Source organism: Phalangium opilio, unplaced genomic scaffold (assembly GCF_054372755.1).
Source record: "Phalangium opilio isolate 3A_F unplaced genomic scaffold, DU_Popi_V2 ptg000390l_1, whole genome shotgun sequence".
Taxonomy (NCBI): domain Eukaryota; kingdom Metazoa; phylum Arthropoda; class Arachnida; order Opiliones; family Phalangiidae; genus Phalangium; species Phalangium opilio.
The window spans coordinates 4,908,723-4,930,069 of record NW_028324234.1 but is presented as its reverse complement, the minus strand read 5'-3'; the positions used below and the strand labels follow the sequence as shown (position 1 = coordinate 4,930,069).

Below are 21,347 nucleotides of genomic sequence, written 5' to 3'. Positions count from 1 at the left end.
TAAAAAGCCAAAGTTTTTCCACAATACCTGACGACCATTTATTTTTTGGGCTATCGTGGCGCGATGGTTAGCGCGTTCGGCTGTTAACCGAAAGGTTGGTGGTTCGAGCCCATCCGGGAGCGGTGTTGTGGGGTCTCAGATGTAGCGTAAAAATTCTAAACTTTTCCACAAAACGTGATAACCATTTAATTTCTGAGCTTCCGTGGCTCAATGGTTAGCGCGTTCGGCTGTTAACCAATAGGTTGGTGGTTCCAGCCCACCCGGTAGCGGTGTTGTGGGATCTCAAATGTAACGTAAAAAGCCAAAGTTTTTCCACAATACCTGACGACCATTTAATTTTTGGGCTTCCGTGGCGCAATGGTTAGCGCGTTCGGCTGTTAACTGAAAAGATGGTGGTTTGAGCCCATCCGGGAGCGGTGTTGTGAGGTCTCAGATGTGACGTAAAAAGTCAAGGTTTTTCCACAATACCTGACGACCATTTAATTTTTGGGCTTCCGTGGCGCAATGGTTAGCGCGATCAGCTGTTATTCAAAAGACTGGTGGTTTGAGCCCTCCCGGGAGCGGTGTTGTGAGGTCTCAGATGTAACGTAAAATATCAGAGTTTTTCCACGATACCTGACGAAAATTTAATTTTTGTGCTTCCTTGGCGCAATGGTTAGCGCGATCAGCTGTTATTCAAAAGACTGGTGGTTTGAGCCCTCACGGGAGCGGTGTTGTGAGGTCTCAGATGTGACGTAAAAAGTCAAGGTTTTTCCACAATACCTGACGACCATTTAATTTTTGGGCTTCCGTGGCGCAATGGTTAGCGCGATCAGCTGTTATTCAAAAGACTGGTGGTTTGAGCCCTCCCGGGAGCGGTGTTGTGAGGTCTCAGATGTAACGTAAAATGTCTGAGTTTTTCCACAATACCTGACGAACATTTAATTTTCGGGCTTCCTTGGCGCAATGGGTAGCGCGTTCAGCTGTTAACCGAAAGGTTGGTGGTTCGAGCCCACCCGGGAGAGGTGTTGCGGGGTCTCAGATGTAGCGTAAAAATTCAAAACTTTTCCACAATACGTAATAACCATTTAATTTCTGAGCTTCCGTGGCTCAATGGTTAGCGCGTTTGGCTGTTAACCAATAGGTTGGTGGTTCAAGCTCACCCGGTAGCGGTGTTGTGGGATCTCAAATGTAACGTAAAAAGCCAAAGTTTTTCCACAATACCTGACGACCATTTATTTTTTGGGCTATCGTGGCGCGATGGTTAGCGCGTTCGGCTGTTAACCGAAAGGTTGGTGGTTCGAGCCCATCCGGGAGCGGTGTTGTGGGGTCTCAGATGTAGCGTAAAAATTCTAAACTTTTCCACAAAACGTGATAACCATTTAATTTCTGAGCTTCCGTGGCTCAATGGTTAGCGCGTTCGGCTGTTAACCAATAGGTTGGTGGTTCCAGCCCACCCGGTAGCGGTGTTGTGGGATCTCAAATGTAACGTAAAAAGCCAAAGTTTTTCCACAATACCTGACGACCATTTAATTTTTGGGCTTCCGTGGCGCAATGGTTAGCGCGTTCGGCTGTTAACTGAAAAGATGGTGGTTTGAGCCCATCCGGGAGCGGTGTTGTGAGGTCTCAGATGTGACGTAAAAAGTCAAGGTTTTTCCACAATACCTGACGACCATTTAATTTTTGGGCTTCCGTGGCGCAATGGTTAGCGCGATCAGCTGTTATTCAAAAGACTGGTGGTTTGAGCCCTCCCGGGAGCGGTGTTGTGAGGTCTCAGATGTAACGTAAAATATCAGAGTTTTTCCACGATACCTGACGAAAATTTAATTTTTGTGCTTCCTTGGCGCAATGGTTAGCGCGATCAGCTGTTATTCAAAAGACTGGTGGTTTGAGCCCTCACGGGAGCGGTGTTGTGAGGTCTCAGATGTGACGTAAAAAGTCAAGATTTTTCCACAATACCTGACGACCATTTAATTTTTGGGCTTCCGTGGTGCAATGGTTAGCGCGATCAGCTGTTATTCAAAAGACTGGTGGTTTGAGCCCTCCCGGGAGCGGTGTTGTGAGGTCTCAGATGTAACGTAAAATGTCTGAGTTTTTCCACAATACCTGACGAACATTTAATTTTCGGGCTTCCGTGGCGCATTGGTTAGCGCGTTCAACTGTTAACCGAAAGGTTGGTGGTTCGAGCCCACCCGGGAGAGGTGTTGTGGGGTCTCAGATGTAGCGTAAAAATTCAAAACTTTTCCCCAATACGTGATAACAATTTAATTTCTGAGCTTCCGTGGCTCAATGGTTAGCGCGTTCGGCTGTTAACCAATAGGTTGGTGGTTCGAGCTCACCCGGTAGAGTTTTTCCACGATACCTGACGAAAATTTAATTTTTGTGCTTCCTTGGCGCAATGGTTAGCGCGATCAGCTGTTATTCAAAAGACTGGTGGTTTGAGCCCTCACGGGAGCGGTGTTGTGAGGTCTCAGATGTGACGTAAAAAGTCAAGATTTTTCCACAATACCTGACGACCATTTAATTTTTGGGCTTCCGTGGCGCAATGGTTAGCGCGATCAGCTGTTATTCAAAAGACTGGTGGTTTGAGCCCTCCCGGGAGCGGTGTAACGTAAAATGTCTGAGTTTTTCCACAATACCTGACGAACATTTAATTTTCGGGCTTCCGTGGCGCATTGGTTAGCGCGTTCAGCTGTTAACCGAAAGGTTGGTGGTTCGAGCCCACCCGGGAGAGGTGTTGTGGGGTCTCAGATGTAGCGTAAAAATTCAAAACTTTTCCACAATACGTGATAACAATTTAATTTCTGAGCTTCCGTGGCTCAATGGTTAGCGCGTTCGGCTGTTAACCAATAGGTTGGTGGTTCGAGCTCACCCGGTAGCGGTGTTGTGGGATCTCAAATGTAACGTAAAAAGCCAAAGTTTTTCCACAATACCTGACGAACATTTAATTTTCGGGCTTCCTTGGCGCAATGGTTAGCGCGTTCAGCTGTTAACCGAAAGGTTGGTGGTTCGAGCCCATCCGGGAGCGGTGTTGTGGGGTCTCAGATGTAGCGTAAAAATTCTAAACTTTTCCACAAAACGTGATAACCATTTAATTTCTGAGCTTCCGTGGCTCAATGGTTAGCGCGTTCGGCTGTTAACCAATAGGTTGGTGGTTCCAGCCCACCCGGTAGCGGTGTTGTGGGATCTCAAATGTAACGTAAAAAGCCAAAGTTTTTCCACAATACCTGACGACCATTTAATTTTTGGGCTTCCGTGGCGCAATGGTTAGCGCGTTCGGCTGTTAACTGAAAAGATGGTGGTTCGAGCCCATCCGGGAGCGGTGTTGTGAGGTCTCAGATGTGACGTAAAAAGTCAAGGTTTTTCCACAATACCTGACGACCATTTAATTTTTGGGCTTCCGTGGCGCAATGGTTAGCGCGATCAGCTGTTATTCAAAAGACTGGTGGTTTGAGCCCTCCCGGGAGCGGTGTTGTGAGGTCTCAGATGTAACGTAAAATATCAGAGTTTTTCCACGATACCTGACGAAAATTTAATTTTTGGGCTTCCTTGGCGCAATGGTTAGCGCGATCAGCTGTTATTCAAAAGACTGGTGGTTTGAGCCCTCACGGGAGCGGTGTTGTGAGGTCTCAGATGTGACGTAAAAAGTCAAGGTTTTTCCACAATACCTGACGACCATTTAATTTTTGGGCTTCCGTGGCGCAATGGTTAGCGCGATCAGCTGTTATTCAAAAGACTGGTGGTTTGAGCCCTCCCGGGAGCGGTGTTGTGAGGTCTCAGATGTAACGTAAAATGTCTGAGTTTTTCCACAATACCTGACGAACATTTAATTTTCGGGCTTCCGTGGCGCATTGGTTAGCGCGTTCAGCTGTTAACCGAAAGGTTGGTGGTTCGAGCCCACCCGGGAGAGGTGTTGTGGGGTCTCAGATGTAGCGTAAAAATTCAAAACTTTTCCACAATACGTGATAACAATTTAATTTCTGAGCTTCCGTGGCTCAATGGTTAGCGCGTTCGGCTGTTAACCAATAGGTTGGTGGTTCGAGCTCACCCGGTAGCGGTGTTGTGGGATCTCAAATGTAACGTAAAAAGCCAAAGTTTTTCCACAATACCTGACGAACATTTAATTTTCGGGCTTCCTTGGCGCAATGGTTAGCGCGTTCAGCTGTTAACCGAAAGGTTGGTGGTTCGAGCCCACCCGGGAGAGGTGTTGCGGGGTCTCAGATGTAGCGTAAAAATTCAAAACTTTTCCACAATACGTAATAACCATTTAATTTCTGAGCTTCCGTGGCTCAATGGTTAGCGCGTTTGGCTGTTAACCAATAGGTTGGTGGTTCAAGCTCACCCGGTAGCGGTGTTGTGGGATCTCAAATGTAACGTAAAAAGCCAAAGTTTTTCCACAATACCTGACGACCATTTATTTTTTGGGCTATCGTGGCGCGATGGTTAGCGCGTTCGGCTGTTAACCGAAAGGTTGATGGTTCGAGCCCATCCGGGAGCGGTGTTGTGGGGTCTCAGATGTAGCGTAAAAATTCTAAACTTTTCCACAAAACGTGATAACCATTTAATTTCTGAGCTTCCGTGGCTCAATGGTTAGCGCGTTCGGCTGTTAACCAATAGGTTGGTGGTTCCAGCCCACCCGGTAGCGGTGTTGTGGGATCTCAAATGTAACGTAAAAAGCCAAAGTTTTTCCACAATACCTGACGACCATTTAATTTTTGGGCTTCCGTGGCGCAATGGTTAGCGCGATCAGCTGTTATTCAAAAGACTGGTGGTTTGAGCCCTCCCGGGAGCGGTGTTGTGAGGTCTCAGATGTAACGTAAAATGTCTGAGTTTTTCCACAATACCTGACGAACATTTAATTTTCGGGCTTCCGTGGCGCATTGGTTAGCGCGTTCAGCTGTTAACCGAAAGGTTGGTGGTTCGAGCCCACCCGGGAGAGGTGTTGTGGGGTCTCAGATGTAGCGTAAAAATTCAAAACTTTTCCACAATACGTGATAACAATTTAATTTCTGAGCTTCCGTGGCTCAATGGTTAGCGCGTTCGGCTGTTAACCAATAGGTTGGTGGTTCGAGCTCACCCGGTAGCGGTGTTGTGGGATCTCAAATGTAACGTAAAAAGCCAAAGTTTTTCCACAATACCTGACGAACATTTAATTTTCGGGCTTCCTTGGCGCAATGGTTAGCGCGTTCAGCTGTTAACCGAAAGGTTGGTGGTTCGAGCCCACCCGGGAGAGGTGTTGCGGGGTCTCAGATGTAGCGTAAAAATTCAAAACTTTTCCACAATACGTAATAACCATTTAATTTCTGAGCTTCCGTGGCTCAATGGTTAGCGCGTTTGGCTGTTAACCAATAGGTTGGTGGTTCAAGCTCACCCGGTAGCGGTGTTGTGGGATCTCAAATGTAACGTAAAAAGCCAAAGTTTTTCCACAATACCTGACGACCATTTATTTTTTGGGCTATCGTGGCGCGATGGTTAGCGCGTTCGGCTGTTAACCGAAAGGTTGATGGTTCGAGCCCATCCGGGAGCGGTGTTGTGGGGTCTCAGATGTAGCGTAAAAATTCTAAACTTTTCCACAAAACGTGATAACCATTTAATTTCTGAGCTTCCGTGGCTCAATGGTTAGCGCGTTCGGCTGTTAACCAATAGGTTGGTGGTTCCAGCCCACCCGGTAGCGGTGTTGTGGGATCTCAAATGTAACGTAAAAAGCCAAAGTTTTTCCACAATACCTGACGACCATTTAATTTTTGGGCTTCCGTGGCGCAATGGTTAGCGCGTTCGGCTGTTAACTGAAAAGATGGTGGTTCGAGCCCATCCGGGAGCGGTGTTGTGAGGTCTCAGATGTGACGTAAAAAGTCAAGGTTTTTCCACAATACCTGACGACCATTTAATTTTTGGGCTTCCGTGGCGCAATGGTTAGCGCGATCAGCTGTTATTCAAAAGACTGGTGGTTTGAGCCCTCCCGGGAGCGGTGTTGTGAGGTCTCAGATGTAACGTAAAATATCAGAGTTTTTCCACGATACCTGACGAAAATTTAATTTTTGGGCTTCCTTGGCGCAATGATTAGCTCGATCAGCTGTTATTCAAAAGACTGGTGGTTTGAGCCCTCACGGGTGAGGTGTTGTGGGGTCTCAGATGTAGCGTAAAAAGCCAAAGTTTTTCCACAATACCTGACGACCATTCAATTTTTGGGCTTCCGTGGCGCAATGGTTAGCGCGTTCAGCTGTTATTCAAAAGACTGGTGGTTTGAGCCCTCCCAGGAGCAGTGGTGTGAGGTCTCAGATGTAACGTAATATGTCCGAGTTTTTACACAATACCTGACGAACATTTAATTTTTGGGCTTCTGTGGCACAATGGTTAGCGCGTTCAGCTGTTAAGCGAAAGGTTGGTGGTTCGAGCCCACCCGGGAGAGGTATTGTGTGTTCTTAGATGTAGCGTAAAAATTCAAAACTTTTCCACAATACGTGATAATCATTTATTTTCTGAGCTTGCATGGCTCAATGGTTAGCGCGTTCGGCTGTTAACCGAAAGGCTGGTGGTTCGAGCCCATCCGGGAACGGTGTTGTGAGGTCTCAGATGTGACGGAAAAAGTCAAGGTTTTTCCACAATACCTGACGAAAATTTAAGTTTTGGGCTTCCGTAGCGCAATGGTTAGCGCGTTCAGCTGTTAACCGAAAGGTTGGTGGTTCGAGCCCACCCGGGTGAGGTGTTGTGGGGTCTCAGATGTAGCGTAAAAAGCCAAAGCTTTTCCACAATACCTGACGACCATTTAATTTTTGGGCTTCCGTGGCGCCATGGTTAGCGCGTTCAGCTGTTATTCAAAAGACTGGTGGTTTGAGCCCTCCCGGGAGCAGTGGTGTGAGGTCTCAGATGTAATTTAAAATGTCCGAGTTTTTCCACAATACCTGACGAACATTTAATTTTTGGGCTTCCGTGGCGCAATGGTTAGCGGTTCAGCTGTTAACCGAAAGGTTGGTGGTTCGAGCCCACCGGGAGAGGTGTTGTGGGGTCTCAGATGTAGCGTAAAATTCAAAACTTTTCCACAATACGTGATAACCATCTAATTTCTGAGCTTCCATGGCTCAATGGTTAGCGCTTTCGGCTGTTAACCGAAAGGCTGGTGGTTCGAGCCCACCCGTGAGGGGTATTGTAGGGTCTCAGATGTAGCGTAAAAAGTCAAAGACTTTCCACAATACCTGACGACCATTTAGTTTTTGGGCTTCCGTGGCGCAATGGTTAGAACGTTCGGCTGTTAACCGAAAGGTTGGTGGTTCGAGCCCATCCGGGAGCGGTGTTGTGGGATCTAAAATGTAACGTAAAAAGCCATAGTTTTTCCACAATACCTGACGACCATTTACTTTTTGGGCTTCCGTGGCGCAATGGTTAGCGCGTTCGGCTGTTAACCGAAAGGCTGGGGGTTCGAGCCCATCCGGGAGCGGTGTTGTGAGGTCTCAGATGTGACGTAAAAAGTCAAGGTTTTTCCACAATACCTGACGACCATTTAATTTTTGGGCTTCCGTGGCGCAATGGTTAGCGCGTTCAGCTGTTATTCAAAAGACTGGTGGTTTGAGCCCTCCCGGGTGCGGTGTTGTGAGGTCTCAGATGTAACGTAAAATCTCAGAGTTTTTCCACAATACCTGACGAAAATTTAAGTTTTGGGCTTCCGTAGCGCAATGGTTAGCGCGTTCAGCTGTTAACCGAAAGGTTGGTGGTTCGAGCCCACCCGGGTGAGGTGTTGTGGGGTCTCAGATGTAGCGTAAAAAGCCAAAGCTTTTCCACAATACCTGACGAACATTTAATTTTTGGGCTTCTGTGGCGCAATGGTTAGCGCGTTCAGCTGTTAACCGAAAGGTTGGTGGTTCGAGCCCAACCGGGAGCGGTGTTGTGAGGTCTCAGATGTAACGTAAAATGTCCGAGTTTTTCCACAATACCTGACGAACATTTAATTTTTGGGCTTCCGTGGCGTAATGGTTAGCGGTTCAGCTGTTAACCGAAAGGATGGTGGTTCGAGCCCACCCGGGAGAGGTGTTGTGGGGTCTCAGATATAGCGTAAAAATTCCAAACTTTTCCACAATACGTGATAACCATTTAATTTCTGAGCTTCCATGGCTCAATGGTTAGCGCGTTCGGCTGTTAACCGAAAGGCTGGTGGTTCGAGCCCACCCGGGAGGGGTGTTGTGGGGTCTCAGATGTAGCGTAAAAAGGCAAAACTTTTCCACAATACCTGACGACCATTTAATTTTTGGGCTTCCGTGGCGCAATGGTTAGCGGGTTCAGCTGTTATTCAAAAGACTGGTGGTTTGAGCCGTCCCAGGAGCAGTGGTGCGAGGTCTCTGATGTAACGTAAAATGTCCGAGTTTTTCCACAATACCTGACGAACATTTAATTTTTGGGCTTCTGTGGCGCAATGGTTAGCGCGTTCAGCTGATAACCGAAAGGTTGGTGGTTCGAGCCCAACCGGGAGCGGTGTTGTGAGGTCTCAGATGTAACGTAAAATGTCCGAGTTTTTCCACAATACCTGACGAACATTTAATTTTTGGGCTTCCGTGGCGTAATGGTTAGCGGTTCAGCTATTAACCGAAAGGATGGTGGTTCGAGCCCACCCGGGAGAGGTGTTGTGGGGTCTCAGATGTAGCGTAAAAATTCCAAACTTTTCCACAATACGTGATAACCATTTAATTTCTGAGCTTCCATGGCTCAATGGTTAGCGCGTTCGGCTGTTAACCGAAAGGCTGGTGGTTCGAGCCCACCCGGGAGGGGTGTTGTGGGGTCTCAGATGTAGCGTAAAAAGGCAAAACTTTTCCACAATACCTGACGACCATTTAATTTTTGGGCTTCCGTGGCGCAATGGTTAGCGGGTTCAGCTGTTATTCAAAAGACTGGTGGTTTGAGCCCTCCCAGGAGCAGTGATGCGAGGTCTCTGATGTAACGTAAAATGTCCGAGTTTTTCCACAATACCTGACGAACATTTAATTTTTGGTATTCTGTGGCGCAATGGTTAGCGCGTTCAGCTGTTAACCGAAAGGTTGGTGGTTCGAGCCCAACCGGGAGCGGTGTTGTGAGGTCTCAGATGTAACGTAAAATGTCCGAGTTTTTCCACAATACCTGACGAACATTTAATTTTTGGGCTTCCGTGGCGTAATGGTTAGCGGTTCAGTTGTTAACCGAAAGGATGGTGGTTCGAGCCCACCCGGGAGAGGTGTTGTGGGGTCTCAGATGTAGCGTAAAAATTCCAAACTTTTCCACAATACGTGATAACCATTTAATTTCTGAGCTTCCATGGCTCAATGGTTAGCGCGTTCGGCTGTTAACCGAAAGGCTGGTGGTTCGAGCCCACCCGGGAGGGGTGTTGTGGGGTCTCAGATGTAGCGTAAAAAGTCAAAACTTTTCCACAATACATGACGACCATTTAATTTTTGGGCTTCCGTGGCGCAATGGTTAGCGGGTTCAGCTGTTATTCAAAAGACTGGTGGTTTGAGCCCTCCCAGGAGCAGTGATGCGAGGTCTCTGATGTAACGTAAAATGTCCGAGTTTTTCCACAATACCTGACGAACATTTAATTTTTGGTATTCTGGGGCGCAATGGTTAGCGCATTCAGCTGTTAACCGAAAGGTTGGTGGTTCGAGCCCAACCAGGAGCGGTGTTGTTAGGTCTCAGATGTAACGTAAAATGTCCGAGTTTTTCCACAATACGTGACGACCATTTAATTTTTGGGCTTCCGTGGCGCAATGGTTAGCGCGTTCAGCTGTTATTCAAAAGACTGGTGGTTTGAGCCCTCCCGGGTGCGGTGTTGTGAGGTCTCAGATGTAACGTAAAATCTCAGAGTTTTTCCACAATACCTGACGAAAATTTAAGTTTTGGGCTTCCGTAGCGCAATGGTTAGCGCGTTCAGCTGTTAACCGAAAGGTTGGTGGTTCGAGCCCACCCGGGTGAGGTGTTGTGGGGTCTCAGATGTAGCGTAAAAAGCCAAAGCTTTTCCACAATACCTGACGAACATTTAATTTTTGGGCTTCTGTGGCGCAATGGTTAGCGCGTTCAGCTGTTAACCGAAAGGTTGGTGGTTCGAGCCCAACCGGGAGCGGTGTTGTGAGGACTCAGATGTAACGTAAAATGTCCGAGTTTTTCCACAATACCTGACGAACATTTAATTTTTGGGCTTCCGTGGCGTAATGGTTAGCGGTTCAGCTGTTAACCGAAAGGATGGTGGTTCGAGCCCACCCGGGAGAGGTGTTGTGGGGTCTCAGATGTAGCGTAAAAATTTCAAACTTTTCCACAATACGTGATAACCATTTAATTTCTGAGCTTCCATGGCTCAATGGTTAGCGCGTTCGGCTGTTAACCGAAAGGCTGGTGGTTCGAGCCCACCCGGGAGGGGTGTTGTGGGGTCTCAGATGTAGCGTAAAAAGGCAAAACTTTTCCACAATACCTGACGACCATTTAATTTTTGGGCTTCCGTGGCGCAATGGTTAGCGGGTTCAGCTGTTATTCAAAAGACTGGTGGTTTGAGCCGTCCCAGGAGCAGTGGTGCGAGGTCTCTGATGTAACGTAAAATGTCCGAGTTTTTCCACAATACCTGACGAACATTTAATTTTTGGGCTTCTGTGGCGCAATGGTTAGCGCGTTCAGCTGATAACCGAAAGGTTTCTTGGTTCGAGCCCAACCGGGAGCGGTGTTGTGAGGTCTCAGATGTAACGTAAAATGTCCGAGTTTTTCCACAATACCTGACGAACATTTAATTTTTGGGCTTCCGTGGCGTAATGGTTAGCGGTTCAGCTGTTAACCGAAAGGATGGTGGTTCGAGCCCACCCGGGAGAGGTGTTGTGGGGTCTCAGATTTAGCGTAAAAACTCCAAACTTTTCCACAATACGTGATAACCATTTAATTTCTGAGCTTCCATGGCTCAATGGTTAGCGCGTTCGGCTGTTAACCGAAAGGCTGGTGGTTCGAGCCCACCCGGGAGGGGTGTTGTGGGGTCTCAGATGTAGCGTAAAAAGTCAAAACTTTTCCACAATACCTGACGACCATTTAATTTTTGGGCTTCCGTGGCGCAATGGTTAGCGGGTTCAGCTGTTATTCAAAAGACTGGTGGTTTGAGCCCTCCCAGGAGCAGTGATGCGAGGTCTCTGATGTAACGTAAAATGTCCGAGTTTTTCCACAATACCTGACGAACATTTAATTTTTGGTATTCTGTGGCGCAATGGTTAGCGCGTTCAGCTGTTAACCGAAAGGTTGGTGGTTCGAGCCCAACCGGGAGCGGTGTTGTGAGGTCTCAGATGTAACGTAAAATGTCCGAGTTTTTCCACAATTCCTGACGAACATTTAATTTTTGGGCTTCCGTGGCGTAATGGTTAGCGGTTCAGCTGTTAACCGAAAGGATGGTGGTTCGAGCCCACCCGGGAGAGGTGTTGTGGGGGCTCAGATGTAGCGTAAAAATTCAAAACTTTTCCACAATACGTGATAACCATTTAATTTCTGAGATTCCATAGCTCAATGGTTAGCGCGTTCGGCTGTTAACCGATTGGTTGGTGGTTCGAGCTCATCCGGGAGCGGTTCTCAGATGTCACGTAAAATGTCAAAGTTTTTCCACAATACCTGACGACCAATTAATTTTGGGCTTAACCATCATCTTTATAAAACAATAACAAAAAGAAAAATGTTTGCTTTATTCAAATCTGGTTTAATTTAAAAGTGAAAAACCCAACGGCTCGCAGCGTTCCTAAGTGGTCTCCCTCCCAAGTACTGACTGCGCTCGACGCTGCTTAACTTCGGGGACCAGAGGAGAACCGGTGTTTTCAGCGTGATATGGCCGTTGCCGAGAGTACTAGTATTAATTCGAAGTAAAACAAATGAGACAAATTAACCTTCACTTTTTTAAAACAATAACAAAAAGAAAATATGTTTGCTTTATACATATCTGGTGGAATTTGAAAGAGGAAACAAAAGTAAAAAAGCCAACGGCTCGCAGTGTTCCTAAGTGGTCTCCCTCCCAAGTACTGACTGCGGTCGACGCTGCTTAACTTCGGTGATAGGGCGAGAAACGATGTTTTCAACTTGATGTGGCCGTTGCCGAGAGTACTAGTTAATAATTCGAATTTAAAACAAATGAGACAAATTATCCTTCATCTTATTAAAACAATAACAAAAAGAAAAAATTTTTGCTTTATTCAAATCTGGTTTAATTTAAAATGAAAACAAAAGTGAAAAAACAAACGGCTCGCAGTGTTCCTAAGTGGTCTCCGTCCCAAGTACTGACTGCGCTTGACGTTTCTCAACTTCGGGGATCGGACGAGAACCGGTGTTTCCAGCGTGATATGGCCGTTGCCGAGAGTACTAGTTTTTAATTCGAATTTAAAACAAATGAGACAAATTAACCTTCATTTTTTTAAAAAAATAACAAAAAGAAAATATGTTTGCTTTTTTCATATCTGGTGGAATTTGAAAGAGGAAACAAAAGTAAAAAAGCCAACGGCTCGCAGTGTTCCTAAGTGGTCTCCCTCCCAAGTACTGACTGCGGTCGACGCTGCTGAACTTCGGTGATAGGGCGAGAACCGATGTTTTCATCTTGATGTGGCCGTTGCCGAGAGTACTAGTTAATAATTCGAATTTAAAACATATGAGACAAATTATCCTTCATCTTATTAAAACAATAACAAAAAGAAAATATATGCGCTTTATTCATATCTGGTGGAATTTAAAAGAGGAAACAAAAGTGAAAAAGCCAACGGCTCGCAGCGTTCCTTAGTGGTCTCCCTCCCAAGTACTGACTGCGCTCGACGCTGCTTAACTTCGGTGATCGGGCGGGAACCGGTGTTTCCATCATGACATGGTCGTTGCCGAGTGTACTTGTTTATAATTCGAATTTAAAACAAATGAGACAAATTAACCTTCATCTTTACAAAACAATAACAAAAAGAAAAAGTGTTTGCTTTATTCAAATCTGGTTTAATTTAAAGTGGGAAACATAAGTGAAAAAACAAACGGCTCGCAGTGTTCCTAAGTGGTATCCGTCCCAAGTACTGACTGCGCTCGACGCTGCTTTACTTCGGTGATCGGACAGGAACCGGTGTTTCCATAATGACATGGTCGTTGCCGAGTGTTCTTGTTAATAATTCGAATTTAAAACAAATGAGACAAATTAACCTTCATCTTTACAAAACAATAACAAAAAGAAAAAGTGTTTGCTTTATTCAAATCTGGTTTAATTTAAAAGAGGAAACAAAAGTGAAAAAGCCAACGGCTCGCAGCGTTCCTAAGTGGTCTCCCTCCCAAGTACTGACTGGGCTCGACGCTGCTGAACTTCGGTGATCGGATGAGAAATGGTGTTTTCAGCGTGACATGGGCGTTGCTGAGAGTACTAATTAATAATTCGAATCTAAAACAAATGAGACAAATTAACCTTCATCTTTATAAAACAATAACAAAATGAAAAAATGTTTGTTTTATTCAAATCTGGTGGAGTTTAAAAGAGGAAACAAAATTGAAACAGCCAACGGCTTGCAGTGTATCTAAGTGGTCTCCCACCCAAGTGCTGACTGCGCTCGACGCTGCTTTACTTCGGTGATCGGGCGGGAACCGGTGTTTCCAGCGTGACATGGTCGTTGCCGAGAGTACTTGTTAATAAATCGAATTTAAAACAAATGAGACAAATTAACCTTCATTTTTTTAAAATAATAACAAAACGAAAATATGTTTGCTTTATTCATATCTGGTGGAATTTAAAAGAGGAAACAAAAGTGAAAAAGCCAACGGGTCGCAGCGTTCCTAAGTGTTCTCCGTCCCAAGTACTGACTGCGCTCGACGTTGCTTTACTTCGGTGATCGGGTGGGAACCGGTGCTTCCATCATGACATGGTCGTTGCCGAGTGTACTTGCTAATAATTCGAATTTAAAACAAATGAGACAAATTAACCTTCATCTTTACAAAACAATAACAAAAAGAAAAAGTGTTTGCTTTATTGAAATCTGGTTTAATTTAAAAGAGGAAACAAAAGTGAAAATGCCAACGGCTCGCAGCGTTCCTAAGTGGTCTCCCTCCCAAGTACTGACTGCGCTTGACGTTTCTCAACTTCGGGGATCGGACGAGAACCGGTGTTTCCAGCGTGATATGGCCGTTGCCGAGAGTACTAGTTAATAATTCGAATTTAAAACAAATGAGACAAAATATCCTTCATCTTATAAAAACAATAACAAAATGAAAAATGTTTGCTTTGCTCAAATCTGGTTTAATTTAAAAGAGGAAACAAAAGTGAAAAAGCCAACGGCTCGCTGCGTTCCTAAGTGTTCTCCCTCCCAAGTTATGACTGCGCTCGACGCTGCTTAACTTCGGGGACCAGACGAGAACCGGTGTTTTCAGCGTGATATGGCCGTTGCCGAGAGTACTAGTTTTTAATTCGAATTTAAAACAAATGAGACAAATTAACCTTCATTTTTTTAAAAAAATAACAAAAAGAAAATATGTTTGCTTTATTCATATCTAGTGGAATTTGAAAGAGGAAACAAAAGTAAAAAAGCCAACGGCTCGCAGTGTTCCTAAGTGGTCTCCCTCCCAGGTACTGACTGCGGTCGACGCTGCTGAACTTCGGTGATAGGGCGAGAACCGATGTTTTCATCTTGATGTGGCCGTTGCCGAGAGTACTAGTTAATAATTCGAATTTAAAACATATGAGACAAATTATCCTTCATCTTATTAAAACAATAACAAAAAGAAAATATATGCGCTTTATTCATATCTGGTGGAATTTAAAAGAGGAAACAAAAGTGAAAAAGCCAACGGCTCGCAGCGTTCCTTAGTGGTCTCCCTCCCAAGTACTGATTGCGCTCGACGCTGCTTAACTTCGGTGATCGGGCGGGAACCGGTGTTTCCATCATGACATGGTCGTTGCCGAGTGTACTTGTTTATAATTCGAATTTAAAACAAATGAGACAAATTAACCTTCATCTTTACAAAACAATAACAAAAAGAAAAAGTGTTTGCTTTATTGAAATCTGGTTTAAATTAAAAGAGGAAACAAAAGTGAAAAAGCCAACGGCTCGCAGCGTTCCTTAGTGGTCTCCCTCCCAAGTACTGACTGCGCTTGACGTTTCTCAACTTCGGGGATCGGACGAGAACCGGTGTTTCCAGCGTGACATGGCCGTTGCCGAGAGTACTTGTTAATAAATCGAATTTAAAACAAATGAGACAAATTAACCTTCATTTTTTTAAAACAATAACAAAAAGAAAATATGTTTGCTTTATTCATATCTGGTGGAATTTAATAGAGGAAACAAAAGTGAAAAAGCCAACGGCTCGCAGCGTTCCTAAGTGGTCTCCCTCCCAAGTACTGACTGTGGACGCTGCTTAACTTCGGGGACCGGACGAGAACCGGTGTTTTCAGCGTGATATGGCCGTTGCCGAGAGTACTAGTTAATAATTCGAATTTAAAACAAATGAGACAAATTAACCTTCATCTTTATAAAACAATAACAAAAAGAAAAATTTTTGCTTTATTCAAATCTGGTTTAATTTAAAAGAGGAAACAAAAGTGAAAAAGCCAACGGCTCGCAGCGTTCCTTAGTGGTCTCCCTCCCAAGTACTGACTGCGCTCGACGTTGCTTTACTTCGGTGATCGGGTGGGAACCGGTGCTTCCATCATGACATGGTCGTTGCCGAGTGTACTTGTTAATAATTCGAATTTAAAACAAATGAGACAAATTAACCTTCATCTTTACAAAACAATAACAAAAAGAAAAAGTGTTTGCTTTATTGAAATCTGGTTTAATTTAAAAGAGGAAACAAAAGTGAAAAAGCCAACGGCTCGCAGCGTTCCTAAGTGGTCTCCCTCCCAAGTACTGAATGCGCTCGACGCTGCGTTATTTCGGTGAGCGGACGAGAACTGGTTTTTTCCTCGTGATATGGCCGTTGCTGAGAGTACTAGTTAATAATTCGAATTTAAAACCAATGAGACAAATTAACTTTCATCTTTATAAAACAATAACAAAAAGAAAAAATGTTTGTTTTATTCAAATCTGGTGGAATTTGAAAGAGGAAACAAAATTGAAAAAGCCAACGGCACGCAGTGTTCCTAAGTGGTTTCCTCCCAAGTACTGACTGCGGTCGACGCTGCTGAACTTCGGTGATCGGACGAGAAATGGTGTTTTCAGCGTGATATGGCCGTTGCCGAGAGTACTAGTTAATAATTCGAATTTAAAACAAATGAGACAAATTATCCTTCATCTTAAAAAAACAATAACAAAATGAAAAAATGTTTGTTTTATTCAAATCTGGTGGAATTTAAAAGAGGAAACAAAATTGAAACAGCCAACGGCTTGCAGTGTATCTAAGTGGTCTCCCACCCAAGCACTGACTGCGCTCGACGCTGCTTTACTGCGGTGATCGAGCGTGAACCGGTGTTTCCATCATGACATGGGCGTTGCTGAGAGTACTAGTTAATAATTCGAATTTAAAACAAATGAGACAAATTAACCTTCATCTTTACAAAACAATAACAAAAAGAAAAAGTGTTTGCTTTATTGAAATCTGGTTTAATTTAAAAGAGGAAACAAAAGTGAAAAAGCCAACGGCTCGCAGCGTTCCTAAGTGGTCTCCCTCCCAAGTACTGAATGCGCTCGACGCTGCGTTATTTCGGTGAGCGGACGAGAACTGGTTTTTTCCTCGTGATATGGCCGTTGCTGAGAGTACTAGTTAATAATTCGAATTTAAAACCAATGAGACAAATTAACTTTCATCTTTATAAAACAATAACAAAAAGAAAAAATGTTTGTTTTATTCAAATCTGGTGGAATTTGAAAGAGGAAACAAAATTGAAAAAGCCAACGGCACGCAGTGTTCCTAAGTGGTTTCCTCCCAAGTACTGACTGCGGTCGACGCTGCTGAACTTCGGTGATCGGACGAGAAATGGTGTTTTCAGCGTGATATGGCCGTTGCCGAGAGTACTAGTTAATAATTCGAATTTAAAACAAATGAGACAAATTATCCTTCATCTTAAAAAAACAATAACAAAATGAAAAAATGTTTGTTTTATTCAAATCTGGTGGAATTTAAAAGAGGAAACAAAATTGAAACAGCCAACGGCTTGCAGTGTATCTAAGTGGTCTCCCACCCAAGCACTGACTGCGCTCGACGCTGCTTTACTGCGGTGATCGAGCGGGAACCGGTGTTTCCATCATGACATGGGCGTTGCTGAGAGTACTAGTTAATAATTCGAATCTAAAACAAATGAGACAAATTAACCTTCATCTTATTAAAACAATAACAAAAAGAAAAATGTTTGCTTTATTCAAATCTGGTTTAATTTAAAAGAGGAAACAAAAGTGAAAAAGCCATCGGCTCGCAGCGTTCATAATTGGTCTCCCTCCCAAGTACTGACTGCGCTTGACGTTTCTCAACTTCGGGGATCGGACGAGCATTAACCTTCATTTTTTTAAAACAATAACAACAAGTTGGGAAAACCAAAATATTACCTCTCCGAGTCAAGAGGAGGCCTACTTACAAACTTATTTACCCAGATATGGAAATGTTTCTTTTTTTAAGAACAAATACTGAAGTTCATTTTATGAAATATTAAAGAGGTATACAAAGCATAGCGAATGTACTGTAAATCAGACGACATTTTACATCCAATAAGGATATACTTGTACACATTAAAATCATCCGATGGGGGAAAAACGGGAAATAAAGAGATAAAACTTTGGAGGGCTATTACTTTTACGTGTTTGTAGAGGCCCAAATTTTCTACTCCTCAACTGTATACCCTCTATGTTCAAAACCAGATTCACAACAGGGTTGCAGTTTAAACATGACACTTCTAACAGCGCTGAGCTCTGCTGAACGCGGCCTAGATTTTCACCATGATGCTCTATTCAATTATAAAATCTAAGCCTGATTATTTAAAAGTGTATTTAACTTTCGGCTCACTCTGAACCGTTAATGTCTCTGCATTACAGAAACGAAAACCAAACCCAAGCGTTTACTTTTTGGTTCACTAGGCCTATTGACAAATAAAAGTTTATTAGGCCGACATAGTAGCGTTCTTCTCGTTATCAATAACGAAAGGATTATGCTATAAACAGATGTAGTATAGCTTAAGTAATATATAAACATCCATTTCAAATAATAATATAAAAAAATATTCTTGGGATATCAAAATGAAACAGAGGATTAAAGCTACAAAAGTACTAAATGCATCGTAATTACGAAAAAGATTTCCACATATTCACTTTATATTATGGAAAAAGTGAATATTAACACATCAAAACAAAGCGAACTGTTAAAGCGGCGCACTAGTGTGAAAACGGACAGACACACAAAGACAAAAAAATAGACTGCTTTTTAACTTTTCCGTATTAATTTTGAATTGAGAAACAAGATTGTCTTAAATATTAAAATAAATATAATTAATATTTAGTATTTTCTTCGTTAGTTGTTCGCCTTATTGAGCGTTACATCGTTTTAAAAAAGAATAATTAAACAACCTTGAGAGACTTGACTATTATTGACGTTTGAAATGAAGCATCCTCCTGTTGCTTCGCCTTGCTCAAATAGGTAGTATATAAAGGATTCGAATAGCAGCTGTAGACACGAACATCGCAATTGCGTGAACCTTGGAGGAAGACCCCTCCATTGGAAGGCTAGACGTTTCTCGTAACCCTAGCCGATCGCCGCGTATGTCTTAACCTTAAGGATGATGATGGAGTAGAAGCCAGGTGTACAGACTGGTGTCCATGTGGGATGGACAAAAACAAAGACCAGAAGATGGTGGTGTTAGAAGCCAGGTGTACAGACTGGTGTCCATGTGGGATGGACAAAAACAAAGACCAGAAGATGGTGGTGTTAGAAGCCAGGTGTACAGACTGGTGTCCATGTGGGATGGACAAAAACAAAGACCAGAAGGTGGTGGTGTTAGAAGCCAGGTGTACAGACTGGTGTCCATGTGGAATGGACAAAGAATAGAAGATGGTGGTGTTTAGAAGCCAGTAAGTACAGACTGGTGTTCATGTGGAATGGGCGAAAGACTAGAAGATGGTGGTGTATAGAAGTCAGTAAGTTCAGACTGGTGTCCATGTGGGGTGGACAAATGAACAGAGTTGTTAGACAGGCAATGGAGTAATAGCCTGTAAGTGGAATAAAATTTCCGGGACTGTAAATGCGGTCTGGAAATTGAATACACGTTTGCTCCGATTTGGAAACTGCGAACGCGGTCACGTGGGTGTAACAACGGACAGACAGACACACAGACACGTCGAAATTAGAACCTCTCCGTGACATACGTCACTCGGAGAGGTAAAAAGAAAATATGTTTGCTTTATTCATATCTGGTTGAATTTGAAAGAGGAAACAAAAGTAAAAAAGCCAACGGCTCGCAGTGTTCCTAAGTGGTCTCCCTCCCAAGTACTGACTGCGATCGACGCTGCTGAACTTCGGTGATCGGACGAGAAATGGTGTTTTCAGCGTGATATGGCCGTTGCCGAGAGTACTAGCAGAAGTGGATCATATTACAGCTCCCTAGAAGTACTGGACGATATAACATCGCCGTGCATCAGCATTGTCTCCTAGCACTGAAGAGAAAACGGTATATGCGAAACGCAGCGGCGAATTTGTGAACTAAACCAGAGGAATGATTTTGGCGCGAAAGAAATTTTTAATAAGCGGGCGAAGGAAACGGAAGTAAGTGGTACGCTGGTAGCCAATGAGGAAAGGTTTGAGAGAGAAGAGCGCGGAAGGAAACAAGTTGTTCCATACAAAGTGTTGGGTTCTGAATATAATAGTAGAAGTCCACTTTTTTTTAATAATTGGCGGTCTCTAGGTATTTTTTAAACGCTTGTGTTGAAAAGGAAATTAATATGAACTCAAATTATCAAAATAGCCCTCATCATGCTAGAATATTTTTCATGCATCCTTAATACAGCACTGAGCTTCCACCAAGTGTCCTCTGCTTCCACCGATTTAAAGGTTTTTAGCGGGGATAGTTGGACCGATTTATAACTAATTAAAGGTTGTGTTCGTCGACATAGAAATTTGTTTTCCTTTTGTAAGTGTGACAAATTTTTTCAATGGTAGAACGTTTTCCGTTTGCGAAAGATGCTGGTCAACATTTTTCAGTTTTACAAAACGTTTTTTTAGTTGCTTACGGTTAAGTGCTTTTAATATCGCATAGATCGTGTTCAGAAGTGTCTTTCATTTGGGCATGCGACGATTGCAATTAGTTACATTGATCCTAACATAAGCCATTCTAAATAAAAATTACAACACGATAATAAGCTTCACACAAATCACGACACTGACGGCGGTCTGACAGCCATTATCATCAACCGGAACTTCCGTATGTTAACCTAACTCAAGATCCGGGTTAATGGGAAAACTATACTTGTAAAACTGAGCTACAGATGGCGGGCTTGGATGTCTTGGAAGAAAACGCTGTTTACAAAAGCACAACCTACGTCCAGTACTTATAGGGAGCTGTAATATGATTCACTTATGGTACTAGTTAATAATTCAAATTTAAAACAAATGAGACAAATTAACCTTCATTTTTTTAAGACAAAAACAATAAGAAAATATGTTTGCTTTATTCATATCTGGTGGAATTTGAAAGAGGAAACAAAATTAAAAAAGCCAACGGCTCGAAGTGTTCCTAAGTGGTCTCCCTCCCAAGTACTGACTGCGGTCGACGCAGCTTAACTTCGGTGATAGGGCGAGAACCGATGTTTTCATCTTGATGTGGCCGTTGCCGAGAGTACTTGTTAATAATTCGAATTTAAAACAAATGAGACAAATTAACCTTCATCTTTATAAAACAATAACAAAAAGAAAAATGTTTGCTTTACTCAAATCTGGTTTAATTTAAAAGAGGAAACAAAAGTGAAAAAGCCAACGGCTCGCAGCGTTCCTAAGTGGTCTCCCTCCCAAGTACTGACTGCGCTCGACGCTACTTAACTTCGGGGACCAGACGAGAACCGGTGTTTTCAGCGTGATATGGCCGTTGCCGAGAGTACTAGTTTTTAATTCGAATTTAAAACAAATGAGACAAATTAACCTTCATTTTTTTAAAAAAATAACAAAAAGAAAATATGTTTGCTTTATTCATATCTGGTGGAATTTGAAAGAGGAAACAAAAGTAAAAAAGCCAACGGCTCGCAGTGTTCCTAAGTGGTCTCCCTCCCAAGTACTGACTGCGGTCGACGCTGCTGAACTTCGGTGATAGGGCGAGAACCGATGTTTTCATCTTGATGTGGCCGTTGCCGAGAGTACTAGTTAATAATTCGAATTTAAAACCTATGAGACAAATTATCCTTCATCTTATTAAAACAATAACAAAAAGAAAATATATGCGCTTTATTCATATCTGGTGGAATTTAAAAGAGGAAACAAAAGTG

At 43.5% G+C, this 21,347-nt stretch overlaps 2 non-coding genes and 10 pseudogenes across 2 annotated transcripts; 2 read left to right on the top strand and 10 right to left on the bottom strand.

Annotated features, from left to right (window-relative positions):
• The first annotated feature begins 8,369 nt into the window (after window positions 1-8,369).
• TRNAI-GAU (transfer RNA isoleucine (anticodon GAU)) lies at window positions 8,370-8,442 on the top strand. Its single transcript has one exon. It is a non-coding gene; the product is annotated as a tRNA-Ile (tRNA).
• A 2,129-nt stretch (window positions 8,443-10,571) lies between these two features.
• TRNAI-GAU (transfer RNA isoleucine (anticodon GAU)) lies at window positions 10,572-10,645 on the top strand. Its single transcript has one exon. It is a non-coding gene; the product is annotated as a tRNA-Ile (tRNA).
• Window positions 10,646-11,671: 1,026 nt separating this feature from the next.
• On the bottom strand, window positions 11,672-11,790 carry LOC149596420 (5S ribosomal RNA; annotated as a pseudogene).
• A 902-nt stretch (window positions 11,791-12,692) lies between these two features.
• Window positions 12,693-12,811, bottom strand: LOC149596419 (5S ribosomal RNA; annotated as a pseudogene).
• A 1,161-nt stretch (window positions 12,812-13,972) lies between these two features.
• Window positions 13,973-14,091, bottom strand: LOC149596418 (5S ribosomal RNA; annotated as a pseudogene).
• Window positions 14,092-14,739: 648 nt separating this feature from the next.
• LOC149596417 (5S ribosomal RNA) lies at window positions 14,740-14,858 on the bottom strand (annotated as a pseudogene).
• A 393-nt stretch (window positions 14,859-15,251) lies between these two features.
• Window positions 15,252-15,367, bottom strand: LOC149596416 (5S ribosomal RNA; annotated as a pseudogene).
• Window positions 15,368-15,503: 136 nt separating this feature from the next.
• On the bottom strand, window positions 15,504-15,622 carry LOC149596415 (5S ribosomal RNA; annotated as a pseudogene).
• Window positions 15,623-16,015: 393 nt separating this feature from the next.
• Window positions 16,016-16,133, bottom strand: LOC149596414 (5S ribosomal RNA; annotated as a pseudogene).
• A 649-nt stretch (window positions 16,134-16,782) lies between these two features.
• Window positions 16,783-16,900, bottom strand: LOC149596413 (5S ribosomal RNA; annotated as a pseudogene).
• A 2,421-nt stretch (window positions 16,901-19,321) lies between these two features.
• On the bottom strand, window positions 19,322-19,440 carry LOC149596412 (5S ribosomal RNA; annotated as a pseudogene).
• A 1,399-nt stretch (window positions 19,441-20,839) lies between these two features.
• LOC149596411 (5S ribosomal RNA) lies at window positions 20,840-20,958 on the bottom strand (annotated as a pseudogene).
• Between the last annotated feature and the right edge of the window lie 389 nt (window positions 20,959-21,347).